At 45.0% G+C, this 25443-nt stretch overlaps 1 protein-coding gene across 6 annotated transcripts in view; it reads left to right on the top strand.

Annotated features, from left to right (window-relative positions):
• Window positions 1–8484: 8484 nt before the first annotated feature.
• POMGNT2 (protein O-linked mannose N-acetylglucosaminyltransferase 2 (beta 1,4-)) overlaps window positions 8485–25443 on the top strand; it is a 34519-nt gene continuing 17560 nt past the window's right edge. Inside the window, exons 1-3 of one of the 6 annotated variants that reach the window (XM_075418923.1) lie at window positions 9141–9217; window positions 9587–9777; window positions 11449–11768. The gene's annotated coding sequence lies outside the window, so the exon portion shown is untranslated. Of the gene's footprint in view, window positions 8577–9133; window positions 9218–9586; window positions 9778–11448; window positions 11769–25443 lie in introns of those variants that run through there. The other 5 variants (XM_075418926.1, XM_075418924.1, XM_075418922.1 and 2 more) reach the window with 5 other exon arrangements.

The following is a 25443-nucleotide window of genomic DNA, read 5'->3' as shown; positions in this document are numbered from 1 at the left end:
AAAAAGAAGCAAGAAAACCTAATAGTGCACTACAAAGGTTAGCTTTGGTCTGGGACCATGAGGACTGGCAGCTTCTAAATGCTTTGAATGGTGCATTGCAGGTGAACACAACTCTTACCTGTTTCAGCTCTCCAGATGGCAGTGGACTCTTTCAGACCAATAATAAACAAAGCCAATGGTAAAGACTGGGGAATACTAGAAAGCTGCAAACAATTCACACATTTAAATCAGTCTCAAGTGAAAGAAGCAATTTCCAAAGTATTAGTTTGCTTATTTACTGTATTGTATGTATCCTATACCAAGAATTACTCATTCCTGGCAGCATGGTTGCCTGTGAAGCACAGTAATTGCAATTACATCTCCTGAAGAAGTCCAGCAATTTACCTTAAATAACCCAAATGTCGATTACCTAAATCACCCACAGAGGACTATTTTTGATGAGATGTTTGAGAAGGCATGACAGCCACCAGGTCTGACTTCAGCGTAAGCAGCCCTTCATGTGATGCCTCATTTTTGCATACGCAAAAGAAGATTAAAGCTCTTTCACTGCTGGGTGCTGCTCTGTAAGCTAATCGTTACGCTAATGTGCAGATGTTCTTTTGATACGACCCTTTTATACCCCATACAGCGGGCTGTTTAGGTTTTCTGTGAAGAAAATGGAAGGAGACCCAGTGGGTGCCTGAAGTACTGCGTGTTTGTTATTATACACTTCACTCATCATAGCATCATACGAGTCGATGTGCCTGTGATATCTTTTTCTGTTGAACACCTCATGCAGTCACTAGGATTTGCCACTGCAGTGGTGCTGTCTGTGGAAAATAAAAGGATCAAGGAGAGAGGACAGCTTGAAAATCTACAATCTAAAGACAAATGGCACAAAAAGAAGAGCTTAATTTTCTATATTATTTCAGGTGTGAAGCAGAAGACAACCCTATGGAAATAATTTTAATAATACGAATGAGATGGGCTGTGTCATTTGTGACAGGGGGACGGCAGCTGTGGTTCACTGGGGGCTGTAGCTGAGGGGAGATAGAGTGGCTTCACCTGGAGACGATTTTTCTGCCAGCACAAAGCACAGGAGGGGAGAGCTGAGGCACACTCACAGACAGCGGTGCTTTGAGAAAGGAGGGAAATGATGCTGTCTGAGAGACGCTCTGCCTTTCTGTGAGAAGAATGCGAGGAGCCAGATTCCCTGCCCAAAATACATGGACAAATGTTACATGTTTTTGGCTGCAAGAAAAAAAAAAAAAAAAGAAAAGAAAAAAAGAAAATCAAAGGAATAAAAGAAAAAAGAGGGGAAAAAAAAGAAAGAAAAGAAAAAACAGTGCCCAGGTTGCAGTCACACTGAAGACTCCCCATCCATCCTATGTATAAATTCTTTGGTAAACAGACAGTTGCTGAATTCATGTAACAACCTTGAGGTTCTGTGTTCCCAGAGGAGTGGAGCCTTATTCTTTGTCTTGTTTTCATTTATTTTGCTGTGTTCGTTAAAAATCGAGCTCCTGGGAACATACTTCCCAGGGCAGGCAGAATTCAACAAGGTGAGCCAGCTTTAGTAACAAAGCGGGCATTAGCTGGCTGTGGCCCTCCCAATTCACTATTTTCTTTAGCTTCAGCAACGCCTAGGGCTGCTACCGAGGAGGGCATGGTTCTAGTAAGTTGCGTGCAAGTTCACAGGGACCAAATATTCCCACTTCAATGCAATGCTATGCAAGGATTGGCAATGGGCACACTAACTTGGATCAGGATCACCTAGAAAAGCGGGACAGCCAGTTTGCCTGCTCAGTCACGGTCCGACCCTCAGAAGAGGAGACAAAGACAGCATTTGTTTTGTGGTCATTTTGGGTACTGGACAAGAAAGAAATAAACCCTTTCAGGCTGGAGACCGCCAGTCCAGCCTCCTCTGTGGATGGGAGCTGCTGGAGGAGTGGTGGAAGAAGGGCGGATCTGCCAGCACTTCCCGAGGAGGTGGGCAGTGGGCATCACTGAGCAGAGGAATCGGCCATAACTCGCCCCTGCCCAGTTTTGGGAACCACAATGTTTCTGCTTGCATGAGAACAACTAACAGATTTCTGAAAATGAAAATAATGCATCAGAAGGGAGACCGGAGTGAAAAACAAGGACTTTATAGCATTAGGTTTGATGTTTCCCATTGTTTTTCAAGATGGACACAGCTCTCAGCTGCAGCCTGTGGGAAGCTGCAGACTTGGAAGGGGGTATAACACCGCTGCACTCTTGTAGCCGTGTGGCATTAAACGAAGATGGCAAAAGCCAGGCTATGCTATGCTGAGCCGAAGCTCATACCAAAAGTAGGTGCAAAGAGCAACAGGCTGCACTGCTGTCATGGCTCAACCATCAAGTGAGGCAGGAATGGTTATATTCTACATCCTCCTACCTTTGCTGTGGAGGTGTAAGGCAGAAAACTGTTTCCCTTTCTCTAAAATGACTTTCCCAAAACAGGATATGCACCCCCAAAACTGTACATGAATGGAGGGCATCAGAGCTCATTAGAGATGCAGAGGGGATTCGGAAAGTGAGGACGATCTGCAGGATAAATACTCTTAAAAGAGTAAATCAAAATTCTCTCATGTATGATGGCTCAGTACCAATGTCAATAATCACTCAGGATTTCAGACGGGTGACCTGAAAGAAATGGCTGAAGAGAGACTCTCCAAGGGACTGCTCATCTCAGTGTACTTCAGATGTCAGCAGGTTAAACTTCAGCATCTGAGCTAACCAGTGACCTGGTCACCTGCTCAAATTAGGCACCCTAAAATACATTCTAACCTCAAGTTATCAGATATTTTCCTGAGAAGTATAGATGGATACTTGGGAGCCACAACACAGGCTTTAAAAAAAAAAAAAAGGAAAGCAAATACTCTGCTAACTACAAGTTGGCAGAAAGAACTGTTAAAAATCCTGTCCCCAAAGAGCTCATGAATAAAGAAAAAAAGCTCTTTGGAAAGAGAGACAGAGCGTGTGAAAGCCGAGGCGAACCACATCTTTATTTGTTATCACCAGCCTGAAGAGTTAGCCGCTCTTTTATTTTGTTACAAACAGTTCCATGTAGAAAAAAGGAAACTACTCCCCTGTGAAGACTTCGCTTTGTTATTTTACTAAAGAACAAATGCCATTTCAAGTTACCACTTGCTGATGTTAGTTTTGTTTCTTGAACAGCAGCAGGAAACCCTATGGTACTGAAACCCATCACCCCGGTACTTTTAGCAGTAACATGCAAGTGGTATTTTATTTAGTTTACAAAATCAGGTGCTTAAGGTTTGGTGAAGGCAGGTCTGCAGCCTTAATTCATCCTGTTGTGACAACAGATGGGAATCAGCCTTTACACATAGTTTAGAGGAAGAGGCAGAAGGAATAAATGGGGCATATTATTAAAAAAATTGATCAATTGATAAATTATACTTCATGATATATAAATAAGAAGGCCAACTGTATCAGGCCAAATCACAGGTCCAAATTTATGTAGTCAGTTCAGGTTGTAACAGTCCGGTGAATACACAGATACGTTGCACATTTTTAGTACTGTCTCTTACCAACAGTAATTCTCACAGAAGGAGGATGCAGTCCCATGTTAGAGGAATTCTGCCAGCAAGGATGGGAGGATGAAAGAAGTCATGGTGACAGGAGCCCCTCTTTATGGAGAACAGCAGATGTGAGAGGGTAGGTCAAGGCATGCAGGGCTGGGGGAACCAAGTCAGACAACCGAGAGGCAGGAACACCATCGAATGTGGGGGTCATTCTCAATGACAGGGACACTGGGCACTGAAGTTGGAGGGCCTGTTAACCACAACAGGTCTTGCTAACCACAAGACGTGGTTAGCAGGTCTCATGTCCATCCCATCTGGAAGAAGAGAGATTAAATGCATCGCATTCCCCCTGTGTTCAGGTGATCCCCCCTCTCATACCCTGCCAGTGGCAACAGCCAGCATCGTTTCTGCCACTTCTGAAACCGCCTCTGGGTTGGACATTGCTCAGTGCAGAAGGGAGCTGGTCTCTTAGGACCTGTGCAATGCTCCTCACAGGATCCAGGCCCGTGCTCTCGCATTTTCTGCCGGACAGCTCTCCACCTCAGCAGTTAAATGCATGGCAGCGTTGTCATCTTTAACGGGCAGATTACAGAACACCAGAAATAGCAGAGCATCATCAATTCAGTCGCTGAATGACACAAGGTACTAAGAGTGATGAATCTTTCCTACCCAGACAAGAAATGATTGATTTGAATAATTGCCCGAGAATATTCACATGACACTCGAACACAGTTGCTGTCATGATTACCAATGTCTCTCTTCCTCACAGCAAGTCTATAATTGGCAGGAGTGTCTCGGATAATTTATACAGCAACAAGATTTTCACACTTTCCCAGTTCTAATAGGATAGTTGCTAATATTTCATGAGACAGTCACTTTATCATACAAGGGAGCTTTCACGAGATTTTGGCACATCTATTGATGCTGACTGTCACTGAATTTCTCCATTTTCCTGCCTTTTTTACTCATTGTCACTAGTAACTACCTATTCCTCCTTTGTATTTTGGCGGTTTGTATTTAGTCACTGTAACAGATTAGTGCAATTCTTTTTCTGTATTTAAGAGAAACTTCTACTTAAAATCCATATATGAATCTCTCTACAATTCTGTTACGAAGGAAAATTCCATATTTCTCAACTCCCTCACAGCTTGCCTGTACAATGTTGTTAAATAAATAAATGGCTGAATAAATAAGATGCTTGCTTATCTAACTGTCCTGCATTCCAAACCAAGCAGACCACCCCAAAACCGAGCAGAATTGTCACCACTCCATGAGGAGCTAGCAAAGAGCTACTTTCTCTGCCTCTTTGCTGTCCCACTAGCGCAGATTGCCACGTGCTGCTCACTTCTCTGGTCAGTGGGTTCCGATTGCTGGTGGCAGAAAACAGGGGTCTGTGCCCCGGCTGTCAGACTGGTAAATCTTTTTGTTCTCTCACTACCACCACAAAACTACTGTACAGCCTTAACTGACATTCTGAAATTTTTTTTCAGTATCTCTTTCTATAGAATAGTCATATTTGCTTACTTCTTTAGCAGCACATGTACTCATTTCATCTCACTTTAGCTGCAACGAGAGAAACGAAACCTTAGCCTCCCTTGGCAACACAAGCAATTACCCAGCCCTTGGGCTGAAGGAGCGAAACACTGGGATCAGAGCTGTGCTTTCAGCGCACCAAGTGCCCTCACCAGCTCGTAGACACGAGTCACTTCAGTGGTAGCGTTGCTCAGCAGCAGATTTTTTCACTTTTTTTTTTACTCTTGCACATGTTTGACATCAGCATGTGAAAAATTGATACCAGGGGGTAGGTACTGATAGTGATACAGCTATTACTGGCTGTCAGGTACTCCAGAGAGTGGGGTCACTCCCTGTATTTTCCAAATGAGAGACGGTTAAATGAAATCTTACTCTTTGGAGGCAACAAAGTGTCTATCCCCTCCAAACAAATTCATACAACTGAGGTAGAATGAGATGAATATGTATCATTCCTTTAGTGAATAACGTGAATGTGTAAGAGAGGTTTGAGGCATGTAGCACTTTCAAAATCCCTTGTTCAGCTCTCTCTGCTGCCCACATTTAGAACATGCCGAGCCAATGTGCAGGGAGCTACATGCTGCCTTGAGTCCCACATGGCTTCACGGATGCTTTTGGCTGAAACGGTGCTCTTTGGCAGGATGATCAGAAAGCAGCACATGCCATGGTTGTCACTTACTACCTTTGACAAGACCTGAATCACTGGTGCTTATCCAGTTTTACGTACCAGCTGGTCAGTCCACAAGCTCTGCTGGGCTGTGACTACACCACACAGGGACTGTCACATCCCTTGGGCTTGCGCGTCCCCCCATCCCCACCTAATAAAATTTACAAAGCTGGCGTTCAAAAAAATCTAGGTAGCTCAGTCCCAGAAAGATCCTGCCAACAACTTGTGCAGATGCTTCTGTCTGTCCTGGTGTGCAAAGGTTGAGAGCGCCAGTACCCACCAAATGTTAATTTGTGCAGCACACACAGCAGTGGTGAAAATCAGCAGAGGCGTTAGGTAAACAGACAAAAGAACTGAGGTAACATAGCACAGAAATGCATACCAGGCCACTCTATAGGAGGATAATCAGGGCGATTAAACAACTAAAAGCAGCCTTCCCTTCCTCTTCCTCTCCCCTACCCCGCATCTGTCCAGCTACATCTTTTTCTGCCCACCGATATCCCTGTTCTTGAGGGGCTACGCTCAGCCACCAAGCCCCGTTCCCAGCACAGGTCAGCTCTCTCCAGATAATGGACTACATCTCAGGAAGGAAGCAGAGAGCACTTACAGCTTTCAGCAAGCGTGCAGGTTGTTGTAAAACCAGCTTTCCTTGCGGTTGGAGTGTCTACGGAGGTACCTGCTCGGTTTTACAAGTGATAGGTTTATATACAGCCCTGCTTCCTTGCTGATGCCCTGTCTTCAAGTTAGCTATCCCCCAGTCAGAGACAAAGCAAAAGCCATCTTCCCCAGTCGCAACAAAGCAGCTGGTGGATCTGGTTGACTTGAGCTGAGCGAGGCTTGGAGTGCAGCAGTTCAGCGTGTTGGTGTCCATGAGCAGGCACATCAGCAGCTCTGCTGGTCAGGGGCAGCTTCCAGGATCAGGCCTTTAATTCAAAGAGGTTGCACATGCAAAGGGAGCTATAACCCAAGTGCAGAAGGTGAGGTGAGGACGTAAAGGGTGGAAGCCTTTCAATGTTTGCTTTAGGTTGGAGACACAGCTCTGTGTACTGGACTGTAAAAGGTGGCTTAATGGTTCTAGCTCCTAATTGTGAGCCTATCCTCTGCCCGTGTCTCTAAAAGCTGATTTATTCTCCGCACAGTCATGTCGGAAGTGATTCAGGCAATGTAAGTGTGCAGTACCATGTTGGAATTCGTATTCAGGCCAGGCCTCTCCCTGCCATTACACCTGTTGAGAGTGTCTTGTAGGTGCTGTGTCGTATCTGCCAGCCCTGTGCAGATGTCTTGGACAACCTAAACTGCCAAAAATGGCAGTAGGCACCTACATCTGGGCACCTGAAGTGACCATCCCCGTCACCAGCATATTCACACTGCTTTCGCTAGGTACCCCCCATAAAACCTTGTATTAAGGAAAACACTTCCCTACCCCTTACAGGACGTAGACTTAAACAGATGTGGGTCTACAAACTTGATACTCCAGGAATAACGAATTAATTACTTTGCGAGAAAAGTTTATCAGATTATGCTCTTTTCCCATTACAGGTTATTCTACAGCAGGCATCACAACAAATCACTGCAATCCTATGAATATTTCATAGAAACACATTTCAGCTTATGGATGTTCTTTTTTTCTTGAACGATTATGTCTGTGTCTTTGGCCACTCATCGTTTGTGATACGTGACTGGCCACTTAATTCAAATTACTGTCATATCTGGCTTTTTGACTGGTTCATTAAATATTTCCCAACAAGGAAGAAAAGTAGCATTGCAGATGACATTTATGTGAGAATGCAAACAGGTATTCGTGAAATCTTAGTCAAGATTTCTTCTCAGAAATGTTTCAGGCAAATTAATAGAGATCTCTAAAGGATGTTGAAATAAACAGTGACTTTTTCATTCCGACAACTGTTCATGAAAATGAAAATGATGACGATGATTATTTTGCACCGTTGCTCTAGTTATAAGGACGTGGGTCCAGCATTCTGAAGTCTCTCAAGACTTAAAGACTGGAGTATAACTCACAAACCTAATGAGAAACAGAGTAGATGGGATCTCTTGCAACAGATTTCATTAATGTAACAGTTCTTGAACAAACTCTGGAAAGAGAATCTCAGAAGCCTGACATTTGCCTTATCAGTCCATGGGAGCTCAACACTAAAATTCATAAAGACGATAATGAAATTAAATTTAGAGCCTTTCTGAAAACCCTCAGTTCTCATGTGTATCCCTTCTAACACAAGATAGTTCTTTGGGTCATTAGCTACAAAATCTGCAAGACAGAAAAAGAGGCTGGAGGGAGGAGTACTAAGCTATTAAATTTGATTTCCCCCAAACAACTATCAGCTTTTCAGGGGCAAACATTTCAACGGTGAAAGAGTCACATTAATTTCTGGCATGCATGTTTAGCAACCCTGTCACGCTGGGAGCATTTAATTATGCATGCAAACTAAAAAGCCAGCGTGAAGGATGCTACCAAACCACTAATTGTCCTTCTCGTTGGCTGAGAGCACTGCGTGGGAGTGGAAATGGAAAGCTCCCCTGAGAAACCAAAAGCCTCGGCGAGGTGAATGACGAAAGCCCCGCTGACTGGGAGAGGCTAGGGTCGAGCAGAGGTGCCGTAGGGACACGCGTCCGCGTGCTCAGTCGGTTCCAGCTCTGGTATCAGACGCAGCATGTTCCCGCTGGGTGATTCGAGCTGTGATAATGCCGGGGTTGCTCCGGCGAAATCTGGACCGCACCACTGAGCGTGGCCTGCCGCTGCCGTCACGCTGTCGCTGGCGGGAAGGAACCTTCTCCCGGTGAAGGCGCAGGTGCCTGTTGTCTGTCAGGTTCTTCTGGTAGGTTTGAGGCCGCGTACTCCTGATGAGGAGGGCTGCCCTCCGCTTCAGCACAGGTATTCTGAGTGGCAGAAACCAAGCGGCCAGGCAGCGCGGGCAGCCAGCAAGGAGGCTCTCGGGCAGAGGAAAGCTGAGGGTCGGGGAGGGACCCTGAGGGGACAGGGGGAGGTGGGTGCGGGAAGGTGATGGGAGGACAGCGGGAGAGCGGAGGGTGATGGAGGTTCGGAGCAGAGGTGAGAAGCGGTGGGGAGAAGGAAACGGACTCGCCGGGCAGGCGAGGACTGGGCGGCCTGGGGAGAAAGCTGTGAGGCGAAGCCACCGGGCTGCAGCGACCGGGAGCGGCGAGAGGGGCTGCGCCGAGCGCCCCGGCGCGGAGCCCACCCCGAGGCGAGGCGGCGCCCGGCACCCCGGACTACAACCCCCAGAATGCCTTTCGCGACGCCCGGCACCGAGCATGCGCGGCACCGCCTCCCCCTTCCCCGCCGCCGGAGCGCGGGGGAGGAGGTGCCGCCCCGCCCCGCCCCGGCCCCTCGGCGCACAGCGCCCGCCTGCGAGGAGGTGGCGGCGCCGCCCGCCGCGGGCGGGGAGGCCGTGAGGCGGTGACGGGGGCCGGCGGGGCCGGGCTGGGCCGCGGGCGGCAGGTGAGGCGGCGCGGGGCCGTTCGCGGGGGCCGGCGGCTGCCGCCTCTCTCCTGAGGGGAAAGCGGGTGGAGGGGAGGCGGGGGGGCCGAGGCGGCGTCTGTCGTGGCCGGCGGCGGCTCCACGCTGTAGGGGTGCGTGGAAATCATCCACGGACACCCCCCCCCTCCCCAGCCCCGAGCGGAGCTGGCACCTCGGGCAGTGGAAACTTCCCTTTCCCCTTCGGGGCTGCGGGGAGACGCGGTCCGGGCCGCTGCCTGCCGGTGCGCGGGTCGTGCAGTTAAAACTCCGGTAACCTCCCTAGAGGTCAGGGTCGCTGCGGGTCTGAAGCCTGCCAGGGCCAGTACAGGTGTCATCATGTTCTCCCGACAGTCTTTCCTCGATGGCTGAGCGCCTTGGGAGCCCCCCCCGAGACACCCGTCTTCGGCGTTGAGAGCTTCGCAGTCCTCGTGAGCCTGACCCCCGTGGGTACGGGTGGCGAATTCGTTGCCTCCTGCCCCTGTTAATTACTGCGCGCTGGCGAAGCGTGGTGGAGAGGTTCCTCCTGCCAATGTCAGCTCTGGGTGCGTTGCACGTGCACCTTCTGAGGTCAGGCTCGCCCGTCTGCCTGCGTCCACTTGCTCGCTTCCAGCCCCTCGCAATTAACCCGATGTTTAAACGGGTTATTAAGAGAATGGCTGCTGCTTTGGGGAGGGGGAGGGAAAAAAAAGAAGTGAAGAGGGACACTCTTCTCTGGTGATGAGAATAATGGCTGTATCTGATCAACTGGTAAAGGCAAGGGAACATATTGGTGTTTTCACACCAGTACCGTAGTTGGATAACTATTGACACATGCTGACTTTTAAACGGTGACTGCTGATTCAGGAGAATCTGTTGACTTTGATAATGAAACAGCAACAACTCCTTTTGGTAGCGATCCCAAAACACTTGAACTGATAGATTGGCTTGTTAGCTCAAGCCTTGACTTAGCTGAGAACCAGAAGAGCTCTTATTCTCTCAGAGGACCTTCTCCTCCAAACAAATCTGACGTATGCTAAACACGTCAGCTGTAAGACAGGGTGTTTATTTTGCAGTGTCATTTTTGAAAACGCAGTAGATAGCAAATGCGGGCACTAGATACAGGAAACCTGCTTTGCAGTCTGCTTGTCTGCAAGAGCACGTCTTGAACAGTTGATGATTGCGAGGTGGCAGTTTTGCTTGGAGTCTCACTTTTGTGTTTTAATTAGCTGTCATCAGCGCTGGAGTTCAGCCTCCAACACTTACGAAGTGTGCCACGAACATGCACTCTAGGTAGCAGGTTAATGTTTTGCAACTAATTACCTAGGGCCTGTTGTCTATTAAGCAATGTACAAAATGGATTGACTATGTGGAAGTCTTTTTCCAGTTAAATTACCAGTTTCCTGAGTCGCGCCTCACTGTGAACTTAAGGAGGTTTGCTTCAATCGTCTGAAAAATGGGTATTCTCGTTCCCCCTGTTCTTGCCCCCTTTGCTTAAAAGTTGATGCTTTAAAGTATTCGGCAGGTGCTGTTGGTTTATACAATTTCCTGTGACAGCAGCCTGCATTCAGTTGCTGTTCCTCAGGGTTTTTAACAGATTTATATCTGGCCTGTGCTCTAACACAGCAAGGTCTTTAGGAGGTGTTTTAAAAAAAAAAAAGACTTAGAGGCTTAGAGATCCTCCACTAGTAGAACTATCATTTTTTTCTAATAAACAGAGCCATAGATGACTTCTCTCAGCAGAAGGACGTGCTTTCTGTTTAAAATGGCTTTTCCAACCAGAGCATATTTAGGCTGTGAAGGAGCGGATTTTTCTAGGAAGTAGTGGGAGGCGCAGGAAGAATCACAAAAAAGAAGGTGGTACAAAGGAGAACATTAAACCACAGAGCTAGAACCAGATCAGAGGTTCTCAGCTGTACAGATAAAATTTTGCCTTCTCACACTGTGGGTCAATAATTTTTTTGGTTGTTATCCAAGATGGCTGCATAATTCAGTTTTGTGGTTCAGATCGAAGGGTAGAATGGGTCTATGGGTTTATAAAGCTCAGGGAGAAGTGGGCTAGGAAGGGTAGATGGAGTTTTGAGGAAAATGGGTGACACTTGTCCTGTTTTGCTAGCTGCCTTGCTGGGGAAGCCAATGGCTGTTCCTAAGGGCGCTGACTGAGGGTTAGCATTGGCCGGTGGTGCTGCTCTGCTGGGTGAATGCATGACATGGGACCCTTTTCTTTCTACTTCTAGGTCTTCACCCTTTTCCTTCACCTTCTGTGGCAGGACATGTTCCCTCCTGCTCCATCAGTGCGCCACCTGCTCCAACACCGTTCTGCCGCCTTTTCCCCACAACCGTCTCTCCCTGTCCTGGAAGTGAACTGGTAGGCGTGAGGTGCTGGGAGAAAGTAGGTTTCTTTCTTTGCCCTCCAAGTGTGCGGACTGGGTCTGGCAGCACAGGCAGTGGAAAGGCAGCCGTTCGCATTTGGTCATGCTAGACAGCCCTCGGCTCTGCCTGCGCTTGGAGCACGCTGTGAGCAGGACATTGAACTCAGCGTGGTGGAATTTAAACTGTGAGTTTTCAAAGCCAATTACTGAACGCAGTCTGTGTCTGACAAGCTTCAGTTTCATTAGCTGCCTCCCAGGAGTATCGAGCTGCATGGCTCACCTTTGCAGAGATGAGATTCTCTTCTGTGATGTTATTAGGTGTTTTTAAAAATGGCTTCATCTGTCCACTTAAAAAGAGCTGGTCTGCTCTGATAACAGTGCCTGCTGCTGCTTTTCCAGATAAGGAACTTGTCGCTTTTCCTCCTGTCGTGCAGCTTCTGCCCTATTTAGAGTACAGCTTAAAAAAAGACTACAAAATAACCACCCATCTTGTGTAAAGATTTATGTGTTTGGTTTAGGAACAACTGAACACTCCTTGTTTAAAAGCTTTAGACAGTATTAGTTTATGAAGAAGATAGGATCAAACTGAATGCAGAGTTGAAGGTAATAACTTTCTATACCTGTGTCTTGAGGAAATCTTCATGATAAGATCTCTTGTGTAACAAAATTACAACAGGCCGAAGACCCTCTGCTGAGGGTCTGAAAAGTGGTTGTGTGCTTGTGCACACCAGGAGTACTGTGGGGAAAAGGCAATTGTGTGACATACCTAGTAATTCATTCTGTAGTGGTGTATGCAGGAGCAATGTTCTAATTTACTCATTTCTTTGATGGTTTTTGAGCAGATGGCATTTTTTAAAAGGCCTATTAATTCTGTGGGAATTTGATAATGGCTAATTGCTGGGGACGCAGAAGAGAATAGCAGTCGAAGTCAGGCTCCTGACTTTGCTCTCAGAAGAGAGTCAGCCCTCTGCAGTCTCACTTGTGAGCCACTGTCCCCTTAGAAATCATTGCTCAAGAATATTCACTGGTGTCCTCCGCATAAATTTTGAACTTGTTGATTGCTCTTGATTAACTAAACTGTGTTCCATGAACCCATCGCTTACTACTACAAGAAGAAAGTACCGGGGAGAGCATGGCTTGTTGTAGGACCCAATGCACTGGGAATTTTTATAGGAAAGTCCTTTACTCTTTTGCTCTTTCACACTTGCTTCTTGATTCCTTTCCTTTTTCTTTTCTCTGTTTCTGTCTCTTTCACCATGCCTTTGACTTAGGTCTATTAATGTACTTTAAGCACCTGCCTAAGCATTTGCAGCATAGGGCGTAAGTACCTATTTTCACTGTAACATCAAAGGATCACATTTCAAAATTATAAGTTTTGCTTTGAACACGAAGAAAAAAACCCATTCCTGGTTGCTATGGAGATGAGCGCTATATAAATGCCTATAAATAAATAAACAGCTGATTCTTGGACTTTGATTTGCAGTATTTTTGCTTTGCTAATGAGATATAATTAAGTATCAAAATAAGAGGAGGTGACATTTTACCAATTTTATTAAACACATATTCTTATGCCTTCTGTTTTTCGGTATTTCTGCTGAGAATAATTAAATAGTAAGTTGTTTATTTTTCTCTCTGTAGAAAGTTGATGTTTTGAAAAATCATAATCTGGTATTTATAGAAAAACTTAGTTGCCAAAAGGCACTCTGCTAAAAAGGTAGTGTCCATTTTAAGTTTAATGAGAACAAAATTTTGAGCTAAATGCCTATTTTTCTTGTCTCTAAGAGACTATTACATGCTGTCACAACATTTAAGTTCCAGTCTAAAGTGTCTGTAAAGGTAATTATGTTCCTCTGCAGTATTTGAAACCCCACTGGTGCACAACAGCAAAACTTGAAAATGTCACTTTTATGTTAAAATGACAAAGGCAGGGTAAGAAAATTGGCTATTGCTTGTTGAAGTTTGAGGAGGAGGGGAGAACTCACTCTTTTGTAAGCCTGGTGTTCTCAGGTCCATGATGTAAAAGTAGCTTCCTCTCTGTGCTAAAGGTGATAATTGTAAAATGGATTGGGTAGAGACAATAAACTCCTGCTTCAGAAGTCAGCAAGTAGCCATCAGCCATTGCTGAAAAAGCCCTTTTCATTAGTAACCTTTGGAGCCCAGTCTACTCACAGTTTCTGAAGCGTGACTGCAGCCCGGTTGCCCACCAGTGCACTGGAGTATTCCCCCTCACAGGTGTTTCTCACACAGGAAATGGGTGCACTTTGTTTAACAGTAAAGGAGAGTTTATAATGGAAGGAACTTTCCTTAGGGGAAGGAAAATAGGTATTTATAATGTACAGAAACACTGCTTTGTTAAAGGCTCAGGCTAGTTTCTTGGTGGAAACTGATTTTGCCACAGAGACCTGAAGAGAGATTTCTTTAGTCCTAACCGTGGAGTGCAGCTTGTCCACTGGCAGGGAGTAGATCTGCTTTCTACCACAGTCACAGCTCTGTATTCAAAGAAGCTCTCAGATTTCCAAAGAACTTTGAAGCACTATCCTGCCCTTTTAAATATTTGGTAAAATAACACCACGTTATTCACTGTCTTCATTCCCTCTGTGCGTTCAGATTCATATCTACTTGCTTTTCCAATTGAAAATATATTTTACTAAATACCTTTTACTTCAGAGCGTGTGTAATTGCGAGGACAAGGATACACAATGTTTTTCTTCCAGTTACACACAATTACTTTTCACAGAGCAAAACATGTACATCTGCACACAGCTATTGAAGGTGGGGGCAGAATGGGAGCAGCGTGTGGTATCCCTGAAGGTCTCGCTTGAGCAGTGACAGCCTGCCCAGGTTTGATTTATGATTCACAGGCCTGTCGCTTTTTGTCCCAGTGGAGCTGCTGGGTGACACTCGCATGAAGAATTGGTGACACTCACCTGAAGAACAGTGACAGCTTCATTGTGTTCCTGGCAGTGAATTAACCCCAGAGCTGCCTCTCAACCCATGGGACTGCACTGACCTCCCGGAGCGTGGCACAGAGTCCTGACTCTGGCCCTGTGCCTGCCTCAGCACTGTGTTTTGTGTGGGCTTGAGGCCAGAATCAGGAGCAGGTTGTGCTCTCTACCTGCTGGAAGGTGGCTTGAGCTTTGCATGTATCAAAGGCAGTTTTACCTGCATTGAGGTTAGGCCTGGATAGTCACTGTTTGACTGCAGGGCTCAGCTGCCTTCACAGGATTGTGTGGCTGACAGTGGACAAAGCAATCCGAGGTCTCTCCCAAAAGGGCCTTTGCAAAGACTGATGAGGTTTGTAGGCAGCCTGAACCCAAACAGAATCTGGGCTGCCTACAGGAGCAACAGGGAGATGGGAAGGGTAGCAAACAGGGGGTCTTAGAAGTGCGTCAAGTTTGCAGCTACTCCTAGGGCTAACCACTTGGGTTTGGTGTACCTGGAGACCATGCTGATGCCTGAGTAGGACCAGGTTCCAAAGTCATTGAGAGAGTTTTCTCAATTGGAAGGTACCGTTATTGCTAGTATATACTGCCTTTTAACGGAGTGGCATGTTGATTTGGAAGCCTTTTCTTAGGGTAGGAGGATGAAATACACATATTGACGTTAATGACAGGAAGAACTGATGAGGACAAGAAGCTATTGTATGTCTCCTTTTCTGGCATAGGTAGCACAAAGGATGAAATGGTGCTTATAGCAAATTCTTTTTTCTTTTTATTTTTTTCTTGTTAAGAAGTTCTGCTTTTCTGTGGTTTTCTTCTTTCTGTCTTTTTTTTTTTTTTAATGGATGGATATGATCCAGGACCATCTGGTATAATCTGCCGTTGTCACATCTAGGTTTTCTGATGTATTGCCTGTCAAGTTATATTGTATGTTCAGATGAGTTTCTCATATGAGGTGCTGACAACTACTGACAGCCCTGAGATGGGAAGTTGGAGGCTTGGGGGAAAGAAGAGAGGGGCAGAGTTAGCTTTAAAAATGTAACCTTGATTGCTCGATTGATGGGATTTCATCTCTGGTACCTATGGTTGACTTTTTTAGTAAAGAAAGGTGAACATGTGGACTTCAAACAAAGTGTATCTACGGTACTGTAATTAAACTTGAAAGGTTTGTAGTCCACTTGTAGTTTTGTTGATTTTTTTCTGTCTTGGACACTAGGTTCCTCACTTAATCTTTGTCCTTAACTCTCCATCTGTAGACACTCTTACACTTATTTAAATTGCAGCCTTTCCTTCCTCCTTTACTCCTCAATTCTTCCCCAGTTCCTCCTTTAGAAAGGAGATCTCAAAACGTTCCTGTTTTTATTAGGATACCACCAGGTATCCTAATAATCATAGTAGCCCAGTATCCTACTCCTAAATCCTAACACTCTAATAATTCTAATAAATCTATAGTAAAATGAACTGAGATTTTTGGCAAACTATTATAAACCTTTGCAGACAGATCACATGTATGAAAGCAATAAGCAACTCTGAAATAACTACAGTAATTCCTTTCTTGCTGGTTTAATACTCAAAGAATTAATTAAAGCAAGGTTTTTTGATGCAGAGGTCCACAGTGCAATTGCATTTCCTCACATGTTTACAAAGATAATGCTGTACTTTTTAAACCAGAATCCAAACAAGCTATAAACAGTTCAAATTTGTTCCTCTCTTTTTTTTTTTTTTTTTTTTGGCCATAATTTGAAGCCCCGAGTAGCAGTTAGGCTGGTGACAGGATAAATTTCACAACTTGTTATCATTCTTCATTTTTTAATTGGCCAGATCAGTAAAGAAGTGATTTATATTTGAACTTTAAAGGTTCTTAGTGTTTCGTACTCTGATTTTCTGCAATTCCACGCTTTGTGAGTGTCAGATGAGGAGACCCGGAAGGGATCCGGCTGCTGTGCTGTTGTAGGGGAGGGACTGGGGTTTGCAGGGAACAGTGTGAGGGTGCAGCAGCTCTCCGTGGTGCTGGTGGGTTGTGTTGCATGGAGCACTGTTCTCCTGCTGATCAAACATCAGCTCAGCTATTGTCAGAAGTGGACTTGGGAGGAAACGCTATAAACAGAATATGGCCAAATTCTCTGCCTGTAACATGTTTGATAGCACTACGGGGAGGCAAGGCTGGTCTTCAGTCCTTAAACGCATCAAATTCACTCTGGGCGAGCTTGCTGGGAGGAGGGTAATGAAGCAGGTTGTACACAGGATGAGTGTGCTCAAGCATGCGCAGTGGGCTTAATACTCCAGGCAGCGTTTCCGCAGGCACGTGGCTGGGGAGCAGCTGGGTCATGGAGCACACTGTGCTGCTCGTTAAACTTATCTCAGTTCACAGATGCATCTGAAATCCCTTGTCTAGGCAGGAGAGAGAAAGTCAGTTAGGAAGGAGAGCAATCCTGTCAGGAGAAACTTCTGAGAGGAGCGGACACGACGCAATCTAGCATAATGGTGGCTGTGTAGGGCGTGTACTAGCCAGCACCCTCTCAGAGGTTGCATGAGTCCGTTGCAGCAAAATTTTCAGCTTCTGATAGTGAAGGCTGATGAAGATCTTGACCCATCTATTCTGTTGTTTCGGGTAGAGGCAGCTGCTGAATGGATCTGCAGCATGACTGACGTTGTGCGGTGCTTCATCTTTATTTCATGTGATGAGGAGGTGGGAGGGTGGAGATTACTTGAAGTGCCTGGCTAGAGACAGAATGTAATTTATCAGTGTTCATTTGTCTGGAGGGATACACAGCCCATGTATAATTTAGGAACGTGTTAAAAAATAGGGAGCTGTTGTCTTTTAAAATCAGTGAACACTCAAGTCTGTTGGTTTAAAATCCTGTTTCTGCAACACATAAATGTGCTGCTATGCATTTCGTATTTATAGTGCATGTATAGTATAAGCGATATGTCTAAAATGAACCAAGAAAGTGTGTATAAATAGTATTGATAAACCTAAGCCCTTCATAGACTCAGAGTAATGTGTTTTTTCCATATTTAGGCTGAAATACCTGGAACTGCACGTGGATTTATCCTAGTCAGTTCTTCTGAGATCATAATTAATACAGATGTTCTTTTCATGTGTGATCTGCAAATGGATTTTTTTGTTTGTTTGTCTCTGTTGCAGTAATTATCCTTTTCCTCCACTTTTTTTTCCTGCTTCCTTTGAGTCTTTTTCCCTTTTTCTGATTCAAGCCTGGTAATAATATGCTATAGCTAAATTATCAGAGGGAGGAAAAGGGATATTGGCGTCTTCCACCTTGCTGTTGAGAAATCTGTATTTTTCTTTTCTGCAGTGTAATGAGAGCGAGAAAGGGCAGGGTGTTGCCATCCTTTATCACAGGCAGAATGATAAATTACATGTCCTGGAAAGTTTAAAGATGTGGAAGAACGCAAATCCATGGCCAAGAAGGACGTGTGGTTGAAAGTGGTGATCCAGCCAGGAGTTATGCACATGCTTAAACCTAAGCACAAGCGTTGCTTCCATTTGGTGTATCTACCTGGCACCATGCTGTGTGGGGTAAGCAAATGAAAGGAAGATTAATTTGGTTTAGTGGCTTGAAGTAGGAAAAGGAAATGAGCCTTTTCCAGTCACCTGGAAGAGCAGTCTGTGAGTATTGCAGGTGTTACTCTGGTGTTTTACTGCCCTTGACTCCACAGTGTCAACTGATGTAGATGGAGACCCTAATGGTTTGGCATTTGCTACCTTGCAGTGCATCTATCCACTTCCCCTCCTGACTTTTCACACTGTACCCATGGCTGCTAACCATAAGCAGAAGAACACCTTGTCTGTAGTAGGTGGTACGGTAGTGTGGTGCCTCTGCATGGAAGGGCTGAAGCGTTAGAACAGACTGAGGGTGTTACAAGGGAGTGCGTAACGTTTCCTCCCTTGCAAACAGAGAAATATGTAGAAATTTCCAGTAATTTACATTTCTGCCACTTTCCCTCCTGCCCTTGGACCAAAGCTCCATGTATTGCCTTGCTCTCTGCTGGCCTGAGAAATCCAGTTTTCCAGAAGGTTCCCAAAAGAGGATTTTTTTTTTTTTTTTACTGACTGCTGATGGCGAGGTGTAGTGAACAGAGTGGGTCTAGATCTGTTCCTCGTCTGGTTCTTATTCTCACTGTCCTTTAGCAGAAGCACTCTTTTTGGCTCTGTTTTCTTTCTTCCACTTCATTTTAGTGCCACGTTTCCTGCTCCTTTGAATTTGACAGCGTATGTGCTCTCTGAGGAAGCAGTGTATTCTCTGCTCTGGGTGCTGTCTGTGTGCTGCTGGTGGTGTGAAGCTGTCCATCCCCTTCCTGCTGGATTTGAGCTTGCATTCAGACTAGAAGGAGAGACATCATTTGTGTGTACAGGTGGAAATGTTTTTATTGAGGTTTTTTGGTGCTGAATTAGATGTTATCCCTCCTGGATCCTTGATGCTTTAAAAGGCAGATGGGGGCTGAGTTTTCCTGATGCACTGATTTCATAGCGTTGTTGATTTTCAGTGATTTACCTCCAACTGGTCCCACAGCATTGCAGCTGGCACTGCAATTCTCACACCCATCTCCTGCATTTTGAGTGATTTTGTTTACTTCATACAGTGCAATGAGATCTCAGGCTCATGACTGTAAGTTCCTTGGTGCTTTACTGATAAGCACAGATCAAGAAGATAACCTCCTAGTCTGGTCTTCTCTGGGGCAGTTTTTGAAAGTTGCACGTTCTTCTGCTGCACATTCTTTGTCGAAGTGTGTCGTCATCTTGTACTCTATTGACATCCTAGTTGTTTCTTTTCTTCCTTCCCTTTATTTCAGTCCTATGTCTTTTATATTCTTTTGGTTTGCTTTGTTTATATTTGAGAAGAGGCACACCCGAGTTTAAGTGTAGTTAGCTGATTGGACTTGACTTGGAAGTTTTCCTTAGAAATGCTTTGTAAGTGAAGGGCTCGATAATTTGCCCCTTCAGCTCTTAAAGCTTTTTCCACTGATAGCTGAAAAGTTTCACTAATTTTTCCCACCCTTCCATGTAGCCATTTGACTGTCTCCCACATCGAAACTTGCTTTGTCATGCCTACGAGAGTCTGTGCTGCACAATTCTTACATCTGAACCAACTGATGTTTCCCTTTTCCGTTGTAAAAGACTTTGCCTTTTCCTTTCAAAACACATATGCAAGTGTTCTCGTCTCTCCTGGCCTTTGACTCTGCCTTATAAAACTGAAACAGAGATATAGATAGTTATTGACAGCTGGACTTCTCTGCATAGTTGGATCCAGGAGCACCTTCTTCAGCTGCCAGGTGTTCTGAAGACCACACATGTAAAAAGGGGCCACGGGGCATTTCGATGTTTACTTGGTTCTGTGTTGAGATGGCATATATGGAGATTGGGATTAAAGGTGAGAGGAAAAAGAGTTTATTTGATAACAGAAGGCGTTTCTGTATTTGTGAAAAAGTGGCTTTTCTACCATCCAGTTTACTTGCTAAATGTCAACTGAGAAAATGTAATCCTCAGTAAAAACGATTTCATTTTTTGGTTGCAAAGATTTCTTTGTATATGGTGTTAATTTCTTTTCTGTCTTTTTACTGGTTGACCTTAACAATTTGATTACACATTTGCTCTTGAGAGACAGGCAGTGTGATACAGTCTCTGTTTTAGACTGTTGTCATGTAATTAGAAGGGAAAGAGGTCTCTAAAGTCTGATCTGCCTGCTGCTTTGCTGCTCAAGGAGCAAAGTGAAGCTGAGTTCTGGTATTGGGTCCTTGATTGGAAGTCCTTGTTGTGTAAATTTGGCATAGGCTACTTCTGTTTCAGAGAACCATCTCTTTATTCAGCTTAGAGCTGTGTAGGTGCTAGGACCATGCTTGCATGATGCCAAGGAATTACAAGGAGTTTCCCGGTTGTGCTCTGTGCACCTCTTGTATGAAGTGGGCTTGCACACAGAGCTTACTTATTCATCTGGTTATGCTCTCCGATACAGTAATCAGTAGACCTATAGTTTTAAAAAGATTCCTTTATGAAGTCTTGTGGGTAGCACTGAAAAATAAGCTTTGTTCTTCAAAACCAGCCTGTTTGGGATGTTTCTGCTGCATTGTTGTCAAAGCCGTGGTGCGAGTTTTTTATTGCTTTTGCAGCTAAAATCTCACCCATTATGTTTTAGATCCCACTTTTGCTTGCTATTCTCTGAGTAACACTTATTTTTGACAGTTAGGTTCTCTTCAGTGATGTACTAGTGTGAATGTGTTTTGTTCTGAGAGTAGTACCCAACCGAGAGTTTAGACCCTGATTTCTTTAAGCGCAGAAACCCATGTGTAGTTTTAATCTGTATGTGAATTTTGGACCGCTGGTGACCAGTGAAGCACAGTCTGTGCAAAATATCTCGGCAATTGCAAATGCCTTGAAGGAATTTGAAACCATCTGACTCTGTCCCTTCTTTTGTCCTAGAAAAAGCCCTGGTTAGTTTGGGTGTTTGGGCTGCCCTCCCTCTGCTGAAGAGGGATGCTTTGTATCATCAGTGCCTTCCTGGATGCCATGGGGTTTTGCGTTTGCCCCTGGCAAGCAGGCAGTCAAATGCAGTTACAGGATGGTCACAGTCCGTTGCATGGGGCAGTCACTGATGGGCCTTTGATGCACTGGAAATGACTTAGCCATGAATTGCGTGGTTTCGTAGTTTGCTCTTGGTTTCCCTCTCCCAGCTGGCCACCTGTAATGTAAATTGAGTGGGAAGTTGATGGTTTGTGAATTGAAATCCATTTGCACTGGCAAGATTAGTTTCCAGTGTTTGCTCCCTGGGCAGATGAGGCTTTCACCATACCTGTGTGGGCAAAAAGCCCGTTCCAGAAAGGTGTGCAACACCAGTTTTGTGACCTCTTTTCTTTGCACTGACTCATCATATCATAAGCTCACTTGTGTGAGCCAGACCAGACTAAGGCTGTTCCTGCTGTTGCGAGTTTATTTCAGTTTTGTTGTGAACCATCCATATTTTCCTGCTTAGCTTTCACAGTGGATGAGAGGAGTGGAGGGAGGGGAAGGGGAGGAGAGGTGGAGAATAAAAAGGTGCACAATGATTAATTTGCTGTGTAATATCCTCTTTTAGAAGGAGGGAGAGACACACCTGGGAAAATAGGTTATCAGACCTCTAAGCTCACAGATGAAGTACTGTCCTTTCTAACAGACACTCTCGTGTCATGCTGAGGCTGTCACTTGCTCAGCACTAAAACTATATGACCAGATTCATTCTGAGACATGAGGCGGCTTCCTGTGCATGTGCATTTTTACTGCCTTTAGCTAAGTTAGGGCCCTTGGCGCTTATCACTTTTTAATGATTTGTTCTTACCTCTGCTCCTTGCTTCTGCTGTTTGTTCTTTACTACTTAGGTTATTACTCATGTTCATGCAGAGACCTGAGAGTTAATAGAAAATGAAGATTGGAGTTTTTCTCCCCTTCTCTTCTCCTGTAAGGTTATCTAGGACAGCTTCACACACATTTATATATGGCTTTGCAGCTTCTTGGCTTCTGACTGTGTTATGATTATGTCAAAGGTATAAAACCTAAGCTAGGAAGCTAGCAGCTTATTGAAATTAATTTCTTTAAATTTATAAAGCCACAGATTAATCATCTTTTAATGCGGGTATAAACTTAAGAGCAATATATACTCTGTATATTAATTGTAATCTTTTATATGAATTTTGTAGTAGTCATACATATGTATTATATACCTATACATATATATTTAGCACAGAGGTCACAAAGTCAAGTTATTCGAAAAGTTCTCTAGTCCTTACTTAATTTATGTGCATGTCTTTGTCCCTTTGGAACACAGGGCTTTTAGGTTCATGCTTGTCTTTAAGTGTTGAATATATTGAAACAAATTAGAGAAGAGGGTTTTAAATGTATTTTAGTTTTTATTTTAGTATATTTCATCATCTTGATGGTAAAGAAATGGTGGTTATTTTGTGTAACCTTAAGTCGCTTAGCAAGATGGCTGTTTTCTAATCAGTCCTCAGCCTCTGACTTTGGTGCTTTCTCCTTTCAGGTCCTTTCTGCATTATTATGGGTGCAGATTTGAGTCTTCATAGTTGCAAAAAGAGCCTCTTGTGACTGTAGCTTTAATCCCTTTGCCTGGGAAAAAGGGTTGGCTACCTCAGCAGGCTGTTCCTGTCAGCCTCCAGGACAGATTATAAACACATCCTTCTGCCATGGAGAGGGTGGAGCTGGATGAGCCAAGTCAGGAAGGTTCTGCCTGGGATGATATATGTCCTCCATCTCTTGATACCTTCAGACTTGGGATGGGTCTCGCTGCCTATGGCCGATACATACATTTTAGTCTTGCCTTTTCTCCAAGGTCACAAGGACCTTCCTCTTTGAGGGTGAGGAATGTGACAGCACATGTATTTTTACTATGGCTCATCTTGGGAGTTTGCAAGTGAGAGGGTTCAGACCTACTCCAACCCTCCCTGTGCTTGGGTAATGCTGTAGGGCTTTCATAATGGCTGGATGGCTTCTGTGGGGAATGGCTGCATCAGCAGCAATGCTAGCAGAAATCTAGAGGTGGAGAAGCACATCTTGATGTAGGATGCTGTCTGCAATGCCCTTGATGAAAGTAGCTGAAAGACCGCTCTCTACTTGGCTTTGCAAATATCTGGACATGGATCCAGAGCCGTACATAATGAACGGGAGCAGATGTTTTTAAGTGCAGCTGCTTTAAACAGCAGTTTGTTTATCAGGCTGATGTTGCTCTTCTCTCCGTGGCAGTCAGGTTACACTTCAGTTATTTGAAGAGATTCTTATTGCCAAATGCTTGACTCACCATTTGACTCAACAGAGGCAGCAGATTTTGCCAGTGGGAATGAAGGGAACAGAAATGAACTGCTGCGGCAGGCTTGGGTGAGGAATCTCCCATCATTGAAGGGCTGCCAGTGAACAGCAACTGTGTCACTAGGTTTGCAGATGTTCCCCCCCCAACAGATACTTTCTGCTTTTTCTCTGAAACTTTCACCCTCTCATTTGTATTAAATGTTGTATCAGATATTTATGGGGCTGTTGTAACCCCATGGAGGTGGGGTGAGGAGGAGGTCTGTAGAGAAATGACGCATTGATTTATTGGGATTTATGGGGCAAAAATTAACCACCTTATTTTTTGTTACTATTCAAAGAAATATAACAGCAAGTCTTATACAAAAAAAACCCTTCAAATCAGGCTTGAACCTCTTCCTCTTGCTGCTGTGCCCTTGATAAATATGCCTAGATTCAATAGTCCTTCCATGAATTTTCAAGCTGGCAAGGGCACAAAGAAGTTCTTTCTGGCTGTTGAACTGTAAATTGTTGCATATGACACCTGGAGGAGCTGGAATGGTTTTGTACAAGTAACTCAGTGTGTTCATCACACTTTCCTCTTGCATGGAGTGGTTCACGTTGAAGCTGAGAAAGATGACGCATATTGCTTTCTTCTCTTCCCCCTGTTAGTAGCAGCGGTAGCCCTCAAAGCAACATTTGAAACAGTGAATGCTTGGCCCACAGCCATATGTTACTATTGCTCTGCTAGACCCTCTGATGATACTGTAATCAGATGAGAGATGAGGTAAGAATTGCTCTTTTCCACAGGGAAAATCAGACCAGGGTATTTAAGTGCTAATCAAAAAACAATTTTAAGGAAGCGTTTAAATTGGCCAGCAGACATTTTTCAGTCCTATGGCCTATGCTGTCAGGAAACACGCTTTTTTCTTCTCCAGTATAAGTTATTTTAGATGATTCATGAGACCTTACACTCTGTTCTGAATTTTCAAGTGAATATTAGCACCCCTGGGATATGCTGCCAACCCAGAACACAGATGTTTTGTGCTCCTTTAGCGTCAGTCTAAATGGTTACACTAGAGGCAGGGGTATCCAGTAATCAGTGAATCATAGAATAGTTTGTCTTGGAAGGGACCTAAAAAGGTCATCTAGTCCAACCTCACTGCAGTCAGCAGGGACGTCTTCAACTAGACCAGGTTGCTCAGAGCCCCGTCCAACCTGACCTTCAGTGTTTCTAGGGATGGCGCATCTACCACCTCTCTGGACAACCTGTGCCAGTGTTTCACCACCCTCATTATAAAAAATGTCTTCTATATATATATACTATATCTACCCTCTTTTAGTTTAAAACCATCACCCCGTGTCCTATCGTAACAGGCCCTACTAAAAAGTTTGTCCCCATCTTTCTTATAAGCCCTCTTTAAGTACTTGAAGTCCGCAGTAAGACCTCCCTGGAGCTTTCTCTTCTCCAGGCTGGACAACCCCAACTCTTTCAGCCTTTCCTCATAGAGAGGTGTTCCAGCCCTCTGATCATCTTTGTGGCCCTCCTCTGGACCCACTCCAACAGGTTCATGTCTTTCCTGTGCTGAGGGCTCCAGAGCTGGACGCAGGACTCCTGGGTGGGTCTCACCAGAGCAGAGTAGAGGGACAGAATCGCCTCCCTCGACCTGCTGGCCACACTTCTCTTGATGCAGCCCAGGATACGGTTGGCCTTCTGGGCTGCGAGCGCACATTGTTGGCTTATGCCTAGCTTTTCATCCACCAATGTGCCCAAGTCCTTGGCAGGGCTGCTCTCAATCCCTTCGTCTCCCAGCCTGTATTGATACCAGGGATCGCCCCAACCCATGTGCAGGACCCTGCATTTGGCCTTGTTGAACCTCATGAGGTTCACATGAGCCCACCTTGCAAGCCTGTCAAGATCCTTCTCGATGGCATCCCTTCCCTCCCGCAAGTCAACTGCACCACTCAGCTTGGTGTCATCTGCAAGCTTGCTGAGGGCATTGTCAGTCCTGCTATGTCATTGATGAAGATATTAAACAGTGCTGGTCCCAGTACGCACCCTTGAGGGACACCACTTGTCACCACTCTTCACCTGGACATTGAGCCGTTAACCACTACCCTCTGGATGGGACC

This window comes from Opisthocomus hoazin, chromosome 4 (assembly GCF_030867145.1).
Source record: "Opisthocomus hoazin isolate bOpiHoa1 chromosome 4, bOpiHoa1.hap1, whole genome shotgun sequence".
Lineage (NCBI taxonomy): Eukaryota > Metazoa > Chordata > Aves > Opisthocomiformes > Opisthocomidae > Opisthocomus > Opisthocomus hoazin.
This window is presented reverse-complemented; position numbering and strand designations above follow the sequence as displayed.